General features: G+C 40.1%; 1 protein-coding gene across 4 annotated transcripts in view; it reads left to right on the top strand.

Moving 5' to 3' along the window:
* PTPN4 (protein tyrosine phosphatase non-receptor type 4) overlaps window positions 1-11660 on the top strand; it is a 220546-nt gene continuing 208886 nt past the window's right edge. For all 4 annotated transcript variants that reach the window (XM_006169570.1, XM_006169571.1, XM_014584589.1 and 1 more), the window contains exon 1: window positions 1-27. The gene's annotated coding sequence lies outside the window, so the exon portion shown is untranslated. The remainder of the gene's footprint in view (window positions 28-11660) is intronic.

Consider the following 11660-nt stretch of genomic DNA (forward strand, 5'->3'; position numbering starts at 1 on the left):
CCGGGAGGACTCGGCTGTGACACGAAGGTAAGAGGCTCTGGGATGCCCACCGGCCCCTCGGCCCTAGCGTTGGACTCGATGTTACCTGGGCCGTGTGGGGCTCGTGGGAGGTGAGCCAGCGAGGGCACGCTGGAGGTACGAGGTCGAGTTCAAAGGAAGGGGGAACATGACGTTCCTTTCCCTTTCTTCCTGGGGTCTCTGCTCCCGCAGCTTCTGGGGTTTGGGTTGGAATCTGGTACGGGCGAGAAACCGGCCCCTCGGCCCTAGCGTTGGACTCGATGTTACCTGGGCCGTGTGGGGCTCGTGGGAGGTGAGCCAGCGAGGGCACGCTGGAGGTACGAGGTCGAGTTCAAAGGAAGGGGGAACATGACGTTCCTTTCCCTTTCTTCCTGGGGTCTCTGCTCCCGCAGCTTCTGGGGTTTGGGTTGGAATCTGGTACGGGCGAGAAAGGAAAGAGGGATGGAATAGGTGCGGGGATGGACTGTTCTCGGTGCCTGAACTCTGGGAAAGGCTTTAGAATCTCCCGAGTTCCAAACTGTCGGTAGAATTCCTCCCCTCCTGACTAAAATTGGTTCATATGAGCGATTCTTGCATGCTGCATGAGCATGCTATCTCTACATGGAAGTTTTTTTTTTTTCTTTTCCTTTCCTTTTTTTTTTTTTTTTTTAAGATTCTTAGTATATTTCTGTGTTTAGGAATCAGTAATTGGGTAAAAACAAAGTTGAGCTATAGCTAAGCAGCAGTGCATTTACCACGGTTTTCGTAAGATGGAACAGCTTACAGCCATACAGGTATGTGTATGGATGTTTCTGCGAAACTTAGGGTGGGAGACTCTGGGCTTGCATCATACGGTGACATCAGTAAGAAGAAGGACGATTTGCAGGATTTTTTTTTCAAAGCGCTTGTTCTAGGAGGGACCTGTCATGTACCGTTTGCAATATACTAGTTGCTTTTCGAATAAGAAATTTAGTAAGTTTCTGTGACCAGTTCAAGCAGTCCAGCTCATGGGCCACATTTAAAATATGTTTATGGAGGAAGATAAAAATAAAAAGCTGACGTATTCAACCTGTAAAAGAGGATTTGAGTAGAAAGGAGACAATGGAACATTAAAACCAGGGCATTTTAAATCCTGTTTTTCTGAGAGTCTCTGCATGGCAGAGACTAACATTTTCATCCTTTAATGGGGGTGGAGAGGATCTTAAAATAAATGACTGTTCAGAGACCAGTGTGTGTTTAATGGAATAGAGCTAGATAAATCGGTTAAATCTTGATTTTGATTGATACAAACCCAACTTTCTTTTAAAGAGAAAGAAAACTTTTTTTGTAAGCAAAAGTTTGTGTATTGCAGTACAGAACCTCTTTACTAATTATAAAGAGTGCAGTCATTTTGTAGACACCACCATTTTTTTGTCAGAATAAGTTTATGCTCCAATTACCGCAAAAAGCTATCTTATCTCCTCACGTTTTTCAAGGGCACACACGTCTGTGTTAAATTTTGTGCTGAAAAACGTGCGTGGTCCCATAATATGATCTTGAGTAATTTATAAGAAAAGTGTCTTTTTTGGTACACCAGGATATTTGTGATTAAGCTAATCTGTTTTAAAACATGTGGCAAGAGATTTTTGAAATACAAGGAGGGATCGCCGTAGTTTTTCTTAGTATTATCTGAGTAGATTAGAGATTTTTCAGCTAGAAAACAATAGGTTCCTCAAAAATAGCAATTGATGAGGATGTGATTTATTGCTTGTGTTTCTAACATCTTGGTTTTTGGGGCTGTGGGTATTGAATAGTGTGTTTTTTCTTATGTTCTAATTGGATATCTTTTAAAATGTCCTTAGTAACATTGTTACTTTAAATTTATGACACCCAATTTCTAATTTAGGCTAAGCATAAACCAGCATCGATTGAACACTCTTGCTAAAAATACTTTCTGGGTCGGATGTACTTAGAATACAGCCTCAGGAAATTTCATTTGAACTGTTCTGCTGTGACCAATGTAAACCTCATTATCACTGAAGGACTTTAAAAATTATCTCACAAATTTCACAAATTAAACTTTGTCAATTCAGATGTAGATGCCCCTTTTCTTTTTAAATGTAAAGTGGGAAAGTAATAAATTTTTGTGGGATAGTAATAAAAACATTTTTCACTTTTTTTCTTTTCTCTATTTAAAATAGTTTTGTCAAAAGTGACAGTACAGTGTACATTATTATCAGTTTAGTATTTATTTCTGACTTATTCTAAGCTCTAAGAAGGGAATCAGTGGTTATGTCTTTCAGTAAATAATCTTTAAGGAACAAAGTAAGAAACTACCAGATAATTTCAAGGAGACACTGCTATTGAGAGTGCTTTTTTCCCTCCCTGAAAGTTAATATGGTCACTTTTAAACAAGAAAGCTTTTAAAAATATTAAAAATCTTAACTTGTTTGGTGGATGTTAAAGGTACACATTTAAAAGTTCTTAAGTTCTTTATGTTAATTATTAGAAATACAAAAGAAGTGAACTCACTAGGAATGCCAAGTCTATGTGGTTTACTGTGGCTATTTGTCATTCCTAAATAAAATTGAGCTACTGCTAGAAATCCACTGATTACAAACTAAATTGAGTTTTTTTTCTGGATTATTGTATGTTACAAAGTTTTTATATGCTGTAGTCCAGATTTAACTTGCCAATTTACTGGAATAAGCTATGATGTTTTGAAGACTGGGATCGTATTTTGGGAATCCTTTTTACTGTTTGAAGGAAAGTACTGTTGAAAAAAGGTGGTGTTATTTCTTCATTTACTACTCAATTAGGACAGATGGTGAGAGAAATATAATATAGAAGTACTGTAGAATCTTTATTGTTGTGGAAGTATGATTGTCTAGGAAGGACATAGTTTTATTTCATATGCTTCGTATAATAACTCAGTATAGTAATGTATAAAGTGAGATGGGGAAGAAAGAGAAGAAATTTATTATTCTCTCTTTGATTTCATTAGAGATAGTTTTCTCCCATTCATTCTTCATTTCATTATTCCCAAGTAGAAACACTGGAAGAGGGGTACAAGTAATTTGAAAAAAATTAGTAAGAACAGAATGAGAATTATACAATGTGTACTATCTTGAGGGAAAGTATGATTTGGGTGGATTATCATGTTTGTATCTTAAGAAAGTTACACAAAGTTGTAAAAAGAAAAAAAGGATCATAAGGGAAGAGTGTTAGTTTTTATTGTCTGTTAAATGTCAAACAGTGTATAAGGGACTTTTCATCTCATCCTTCTAAATCAAGTACACTTTTTAGGTATTATTATTATTATTAATCCCCAGGCCTCCTCTTCCCAAAATAGAAGCTAAGGGAAATTGTGTAACTTGTCCAGGATTATACTTCTAGTTAGTGGAATTCAATCTGGGTCTGTCTTACTCTAAAGCTTATTCCTTTTTTTTTTTTTTTTAAGAGGTTTTTGCTATAGGGCGCGTGCGCTCGCCAGACAGACAGAGGGAGACAGAGAGATAGAAAGCGAGAAATCACCCCCCCAGGGGGGATGGTCACTCCGCAATCCCTTCTCCTCCATTCTCTTCTCGGGATCTTGGGCACGCATGCACACGTGCGCGGCGTGAGTTTTAAGCCACCGGGTCGGGACAAGAACCGTGGTCGACTATATGGGAGTCCAGCGACATAGCTATTACGCCAACTGCTGGTCCCCCTCTAAAGCTTATTCTTTAGATCAGTGCTGCCCAATTAAACTTTCTGCAACCATGAAAATATCCCTTGCCCAGCTTTATTGAGGTATTATTGAAAAATAAGATAGATATATTCTTTTTTGGTAGCCATTAGCTATGTATAGCTGTGGAGCACTTGAAAGGTGAATACCATGTCTGAGAAACTGAATTTAGACTTGTATTTAATTTTAATCAATTGACATTTGTAGCTTCAGTACTGGACAGCACAGCTTTAGAATGTGCTTGCTAGAAAAATCTAAATTCTAGTATTTAATCTTCCACTACCTTATGCATGACATCAGATAAGTTATTTAGTTCCTTTTTTTTTTTTTTTTTTTTTTAAAGGCACAAGTGCTTGTAGGAAGTCTGCAGGGGCTGGGGGAGAGAGAGAGACAGAAACAGTGTGAGGGAAAGTGAGAAATCACCCCCACCCCCCCCACCCCCCCGAAGATGGGCATGCTGCAGTCCCTGCAGTCCCTTCTCCATTCTCTCCCTGGGATCTTGGACCCACATGCATTTGTGCCTAGTTGTCAGTTTCAAGCCACCAGAATCGGGACTCAAACCATGGTAGGCCATGTGGGAGTCCAGCAACATAACCTCTACACCATCTGCTGGCCTCAAATTACTTAGTTCTGGAGTTTCAGTTTAATATTTGGTGAAAATTAGGGTAGAGAGAAGCCCAGGCTTTCCTCTTTCTAGGTTCTTTGCCTGGGGTATAAATTACACTGACAATGCAGATTTACAGGACAAAAATTTTAAAACTGAGTATGTACAGCAGTTTCACAAAGTATTAGACTCATAGAAGGATCAGATGATTAATGCTTATATATTAATAGATAGGATCCTGAGCTATGGAAGAGAATTGGGGGTTGGTGCTTCTAAGGGGGGTGGTGGCCACTCAAGTTCTGGGAGGTCAAGAGGAGGAATGGTATGGCGAGTAAAGGTCTTGTTACGCAGATAGTCTCTCAGGTTAATAAAACTCTCAGAGTAGCCCTCTTCCTGATATAGGTACTTTACTAGTGCAGATTTCTTTTATTTTTAGTTATTTATTCATTTAAGTTTATTTCTCCCATGAAAGAGACAGAGATAGGCTCCCAACAGGATCTCATACTGTAATCCATCCCAAGTTTTAGCAGCTGGGGTCTTTGGCAGCTGTGCACACCCAGTGCACTCAGAGACCCAGGGATACCTACCGAGGCCATTTCCATGTGGATCCACTGCACTTCCACCTACCCTGTAGATTGCCTTATTTCTATAGTTTGTTAGGATAACCAGCTCACAGTTTGCCTAAGCAGTGTATTTTGGGGTGGTATGTTCTGGTCTCCTGTAGTCATATTTTGGGTTGATGTGTCCTGAGCTTCACCAAAGGGGTTGCCACTAAAGGATTACCCGTTTTTGCCCTAAAATTTTATGATTCTTAGTAAAATATGTAGTGACATTTAATATTCATCATTATATCTGAAAGAGTCCTCCTCCCCAGTATATTCACCCCTTATATGATGTTTTTTAGTCAATTTCTCTTTTTGTGAAGAGTGTGTACATATATATGTATTTCATACCTAAAGGATAATGAATTATTCCCTCATCCCCCAGTGCTTGGTGAAAATGTTGTGAAACCCTAGGCAGTACTTCATGTTGGAATAAAATTAGATTTGTTTTTGTTTTTGTTTTTGTTTTTTTGCTGTTGGGGGTGAGTGTGCTTTCACAGGGGAGGGAGGGAGAAGAAAGTGAGAAAGCACCCTTCTCCTCTACCCCCAGGGAATCACGTTGCCACAATCCCTTCTCTCCATTCTCTTCTCGGGGTTTCAGGCACACATGTACATGGCGCCCAGCACATTTTTTCAAGCCTTTGGGTCCTGGTCTCCAATTGCACAGTCAGCTGTTTGGGATCCAGCCGTTTTAACCGCCTGACCCCAAAGTTTGAATCCTTAAAGACCACACTTCAGCATTTAACTTTTCATTTAAGAATATGTAGCAGGTCCTTGGTGCTTATCAAGTCAATTTCAAACTTACTTGCTTGGCCTCGAAGGCATCCTACTAACTTCAACTCACATTGTTTTTCATTCTTGTTTTAAGAAGAAAACTGTCTTGTTTTTTTCTCTGCTGTGTTCTCTAAACATTCGTATCTTTTTTCTAATCTATGTACATCTTCTAAATCTTCAAGATTCATCTTTTTTCTGGAAGAATGCTTCTTAATCCAGTCACAACAGCCAGGCTTTGAATCTTGGTAATAAGTACTTTGACGTGAATATATGTTTGTTTAGATGTAATTGAGAACATCATCTTATTGTTTTCCCCTTTCTTCTTAAGTTTCCATGTTACCTGCTCTGTTTCCTTAATGAAACATTAAAAATATAAAGGGGAATTCTTTTGTATTGCTTCATGAATTTAAGTCCATTCAGCAATATTGTTTCTTTATGTGTGTGTGTATGTGTGTGTGTGTGTGTGTGTGTGTGTGTGTGGTGGAATGACCACACTACAGTCCCTTTTCCTTTATCCTCTTCTTGGGATCTTGGGCACGTGTGCACGTGCACTCTGTGATTTTCAAGTTACTCAGTCCAGGATTCGAACCTCAGTCTGCCATGTGGGAATTCAGTGCCATAACCACTACTCCACCTGCTGGCCCTTCAGCGATATTGCTTTAAAAGTTGCTGATTTGGGGCCAGCAGATGGCATAGTGGTTATGTCACTGGACTCCTACATAGCCGATCATGGTTAAAGTCCCAGACCCAGTGTCTTCAGCCTTACACCGGCGTGTGGGTGCATGTGTGTGCATGCTCAAGATCTCAGGAGGAGAATTTATTGTGGCATGGCCATCCCCCCTTCCCCTCAGAGTGATTTCTCACTTTCTCTCTCATTTTCTTTGTCCGTTTCTATTCCCCCCCTGCAGTGCACATGCCCTGAGCCAAAAACCTCTAAAAAAGAAAGCTGTTAATTTAAAAACAAAATGGGACCAGCAGTTGGCATAATGGCTATGTCACTGGACTCCCTTGTAGTCAACCTCCGTCAGAGTCCCATACCTGGTGGCGGCTTAAACTCACGCTGCGCACGCGTGCTTGTGTGCCCAAGATCCCAAGAGGAGAAATGAGGAGGGATTGCAGCATGCCATCCCCCCATGTGTGTGGGGGGGTGATATCTTGCTTTCTGTCTCTCTGTCTCTCTCTGTCTTTCTGGTGAGGCACGTGTCCTATAGCAAAAACCTCTCAAAAGAAAAAAAATGATAGATACTGTAACATTTAGCCACTCTAATAGGTATTTTTGTTTCCTTCCAGGCAGTGATCCATATTTTTTAAAATAAAGTTGTGTGTTAGAGACACAGTTTTGAGTTTTATATTTTGGAAACATTGTATACTAGAGGCTATATAATATAGAAAAAAGATCACATACTTTGGAGTTGACAGGTCTGGTTTGAATTCTGGTCCCAAGGCACAGGCCACCAGCAGATGACTTAATGATTTTATTTCACTGGCCTCCCACATAGTCGACCATAGCTTTGAATCCTGGACTCAGTGATTTAAAACTCACACTGGGCGCAGGAGAATGGAGAAGGGATTGTGGTGTGTGGCCTCTCCCCGAGGGGTTATTTCTCACTTTCTGTCTCTGTCTCTTCCGTGAGTGTATATCTGTCCTATAGCTGAAAAAAAAAAAAAAACCTCAAAAAATTTTTGGATAAATTTTATAACCTCTGAACCTTGAATTGTTGTGAGGATGAAGATAATATATCTAGAGTATCTAACCCTGTGCTTTAAGTAGACGAGATCAATTAGTGGTAGCTTGTTATGTCCATTTCTCTATTGACATCTTTATGAATATAATAAATGACTGCTTAAACATTTAAGTGATTATGGCAACTAATAATTTACCTTTTGTTTGTTTCTTCAGTCTAAAACCCAAGAACTAAGATAAATTGTGGTCTAGTGTTAGGAATAGTATTGGGACGAATCTCTTACAAAAGCATCTATAGGGGTGTTCTTGCTTTTGTAGAAAAATGCTAATTTGATTGTATAATTGGATTTTGGAAATTTGGGTTATTGTGAAGGATGTAGTGAACATTCCCTCATATGTTAAACATATGAATGTCTGTTATAGTTGGAGCAATATTGTCAAGGTAGTTAAGCACATGATTCTTGCCCTTGAGCTCAAATTCTAGGGTAACACATGTCAACAATTACAATTCAAAGTAACAGTGTAATGAGATCTGAGGGAAATGAAAAGTGGCATTTGAGCATGGTCTTGAAAGATAAGTTGGAATTGATTTAGACATAGAGACCAGGACGTGTAGAATCAAAAGTATGAAAGGATGCATGATATCTTGCTGTAAACATTTGTCTGTGGGTGGTAGTGGGTATCTGTTATATGAATCTGTGTGTGTGTGTGTGTGTGTGCGTGTGTGCGTGTGCTGACTATGATGTAGATGAAGCCTTGTTGGAGTGTTTGGACAGTAAGTGAAATCGGATCATATTAATATCTTTAGAATAGTGTGTCCCAACTGGTGTGCTGTAAATGACTGACAGATATACCACAGAGCAAGATATTCTTCATTTTGTGGAACCTTGGGCATATCAAAGCCCCCAGGATGGTCTCTTTTGACTTCAGATAGTCTCTTCAGTGTGCTAAAATTGACATTTTCTTTGCTGCCACATTGGAGAAAGAATTGAGAAAAGCATTGTTTTTTGTTTGTTTTTTAGTTTGCTATAAGACACATGTGCTCACCAGAGATAGACAGACAGAGAAATAGAGAAAGAAGGTGAGAAATCACCCTCAAGGGAGATGACCACATTGTAATCCCTTTTCCTCCATGCTCATCCTGTAATTTTGGGCACACATACATGCACACATGCCTGTTGTGATTTTCAAACTTCCAGGTCTGGGACTCAAACCTCTCAATTAGCTATGTGAGCTTCAGCTGCTTTAACCTCCATACCATCTGCTGTCCTGAGAAGAGCACTGTTTTAGAGGCTTGAAGTGTTAAAAAGTTCATGGTATCTATTCATCCTTGCTATCCTCACTATATAATAATAATAATAAAAAAATGAAAACCAAATCTTAAGGTAAATATAAAGGTCAAGTCTAAGTCTACTTTATTTTCTCCTTCTCTCCCTTTACCATGCAATATTTAATATTTCATTGGTGTGTGTGTGTGTGTGTGTATGTGTGTGTGTGTGTGTGTGTGTGAGAGAGAGAGAGAGAGATGTCACTACTGTCTTGGTGCTCTTTTACTGATGCCCTAAACATACATTTAATCTATATCTTGGGAAATCAGCATTAACATTAGGGTGCTGAGTCTGTATGGCAGGACAGTGGTTCAAGGCTGATCCTCATGGGAAGGTTCTGGGTTCATGTCTAAAGACCTGGCTGAACTTGTTGGGTGTTTGTGTGTGCATGATCTAGAACTGGCTGAAACTCGGGGTGGAATGGTGACATGAAGATTCTCTTGGGGGTGCCTGTCTCTCTGCCTTTTTCTCTTTCTCATTCATGGATGAAAGAAGTAAATTAACTTAAAACCCATTAGGGCACAATTACAGTTATTTAAATAAGGATGTGATAAGATTAGATGTAGGTTTTGAACAATAAGTCCTAGCTTATGGATAATGATGTAAGGATGGTCAAAGGATGAGGTTAGAAATGGATCAAAGGGGACCAGTAGGTGATGTAGTGGTGAAGGTGCTGGACTCCCACATGGCCAACTACTGTTCAAGTCCCAGACCTGGAAGCTTGAAACTCATGCTGGATGCGTATATGTGCTTGCCCAATATCCCAACAGGAAAAAGGAAAAAGGATTGTGGTGTGGCCATTCCCCCAGGTGGCAATTTCTTACTTTCTCTCTCTCTCTATCTCTGTCTTTCTCTCTCCAGTGAGTGCATGTGCGCTATGGGGGGAAAAATCCTTAAAAAAAAAAGAAATGGACAAGAGACCAGAGACACTTTTAGGATGGTATGGCATAGTAGTCCAGGTGAGGGATGACAATAGATGGGAATGGAGATACAGAGATAAGGATATGAAATTAGAACTGAAGAAGAGATTTGATAGTTTCACTAGTACTGAGAGTGTCCATTTGGATGTGGGAGAAAGAGGAGAAGAGTTGATGATACCAAGATTTCTTCTTTAGCAACTTCCATTTGGTAAGGGAGGGCCAAGTAATTTTTATTGAGCACCTTCAGTGGGCCAGGTGTTTTGCTAGGTCCCAAGGTTGTCATGATTTCTCATTGAGTTTTTTTTTAAATTAACATTTTTTTTGGGGGGGGGGAGAGGTTTTGCTATAGGGCGCGTGTGCTTGCCAGACACACAGAGAGAGACAGAGAGATAGAAAGCAAGAAATCCCCCCCCAGAGGGGATGGCCACGCCACAATCCCTTCTCCTCTATTCTCCTCTCAGGATCTTGGGCACGCATGCACATGCGCCCGGTGTGAGTTTAAGCCACCGGGTCTGGGACTTGAACTGTGGTTGACTACATGGGAGTCCAGCAACATAGCCATTACACTAACTGCTGGTCCCTAAAATTAACATCTTTAAATAATTTTAAACCTAATTAAATATCTAAGGAAAATGCAGAGAGCTCTTGAATCTCCTTCAACCAGTTTTTAACATTATACCACATATATATACTGTGTGTGTGTCCAGATGAGGCTCAAGATTTTTCTGGACTTGGTTCATTGTTGTGGGCTTAGGAAGACCTTCCCTTACAGTTACCTCAAGAGGTTATCTTGGCATTGCCTTTGATTGTTTCCCTCTTTCTGCTGTATCTAATTGGATTCACAAGTTTCAGTGAAACTACTTAATCATCTCTCGTTTCCGGTACTTAATTTTTTTTTTTTTTTTTGAGAGGTTTTTTGCTATAGGGCGCGTGCAGACAGACAGAGAGAGACATAGAGACAGAAAGCGAGAAATCCCCCCCCAGGGGGGATGGTCACGCCGCCATCCCTTCTCCTCCATTCTCCTATCGGGATTTTGGGCACACACGCACACGCGCCCAGTGTGAGTTTTAAGCCACTGGGTTCGGGATGTGAACCGCGGTCGACTATGTGGGAATCCAGGGACATAGCTATTACACTAACTGCTGGTTCCCCTGGTACTTAATTTTTATTCCTGTTTCCCTATTTCAGGGGAATGGACCATTTCTATTCTGATGAGACTTTTTCTGAACTGTTTGAAAGCAAGTTGTAGACGTGATGCCCATTACACCTATATAATACCAGTGTGTACTTAAAAAAAACATGGACAGTCTTCCATTTAGTCACCAAATCAGTAAGTCAACATTGATAACATTACTTTCACATCACTTGATACCATCCAAATTTTTTCAGCCATCCTAATAGTATTTTTCTTCCTTTTTTGGTCCAAGAACCAATTCAGCCTTACACATTGCGTTTATTTTCATGTCCCTTTATAGTCTTTTTCAGTTTGAAATAATTCATCAGTATTCACCTGTCTCTTTGTTCGAAGTTTTGTTTGTTTGTTTACTTGTTTTTTCCCCTTTTTTCTTCTGTAAGTGAGAGACAGTAATCCAACAGAATCTTGGTGTTTTCATCTACCTCCAGCTTCAGCCAGCCGAGGTTATGGGTGTGTTTTACCGTTGTGCCACCATCCAGCCTGCTTCTTATCTTTTATGACCTTGGCACTTTTTAAAGAGTACAGTCCTTTTATTCTGTAACATATTGTTCAACTTAGATCTAGTCAGTGCTTGCCATGTAGACTTAGTGCATCGCTGGCAGAAATACCATTAGAAACAGTATTGTGCTGTTCTTAGTGCATCACCAGAGACAGACAGCATTATCCCACAACTGGTGGTGTTCTGTCTTGCACACCTTGTTAAGGTCGTGTCTGCTGGGTTTCTCTACCTGTGAAGTCAAAATTTTTCCGTTCATAGTTGATAACTCCTATTGGGGAAGATACCCAAGACAGTAACAGTATTCCTCATCAAGCCTCTGACCATCAGCCTTCACATCCACAGAGGACTCC

Source organism: Tupaia chinensis, unplaced genomic scaffold (assembly GCF_000334495.1).
Source record: "Tupaia chinensis unplaced genomic scaffold, TupChi_1.0 Scaffold147282_1, whole genome shotgun sequence".
Taxonomy (NCBI): Eukaryota; Metazoa; Chordata; class Mammalia; order Scandentia; family Tupaiidae; genus Tupaia; species Tupaia belangeri.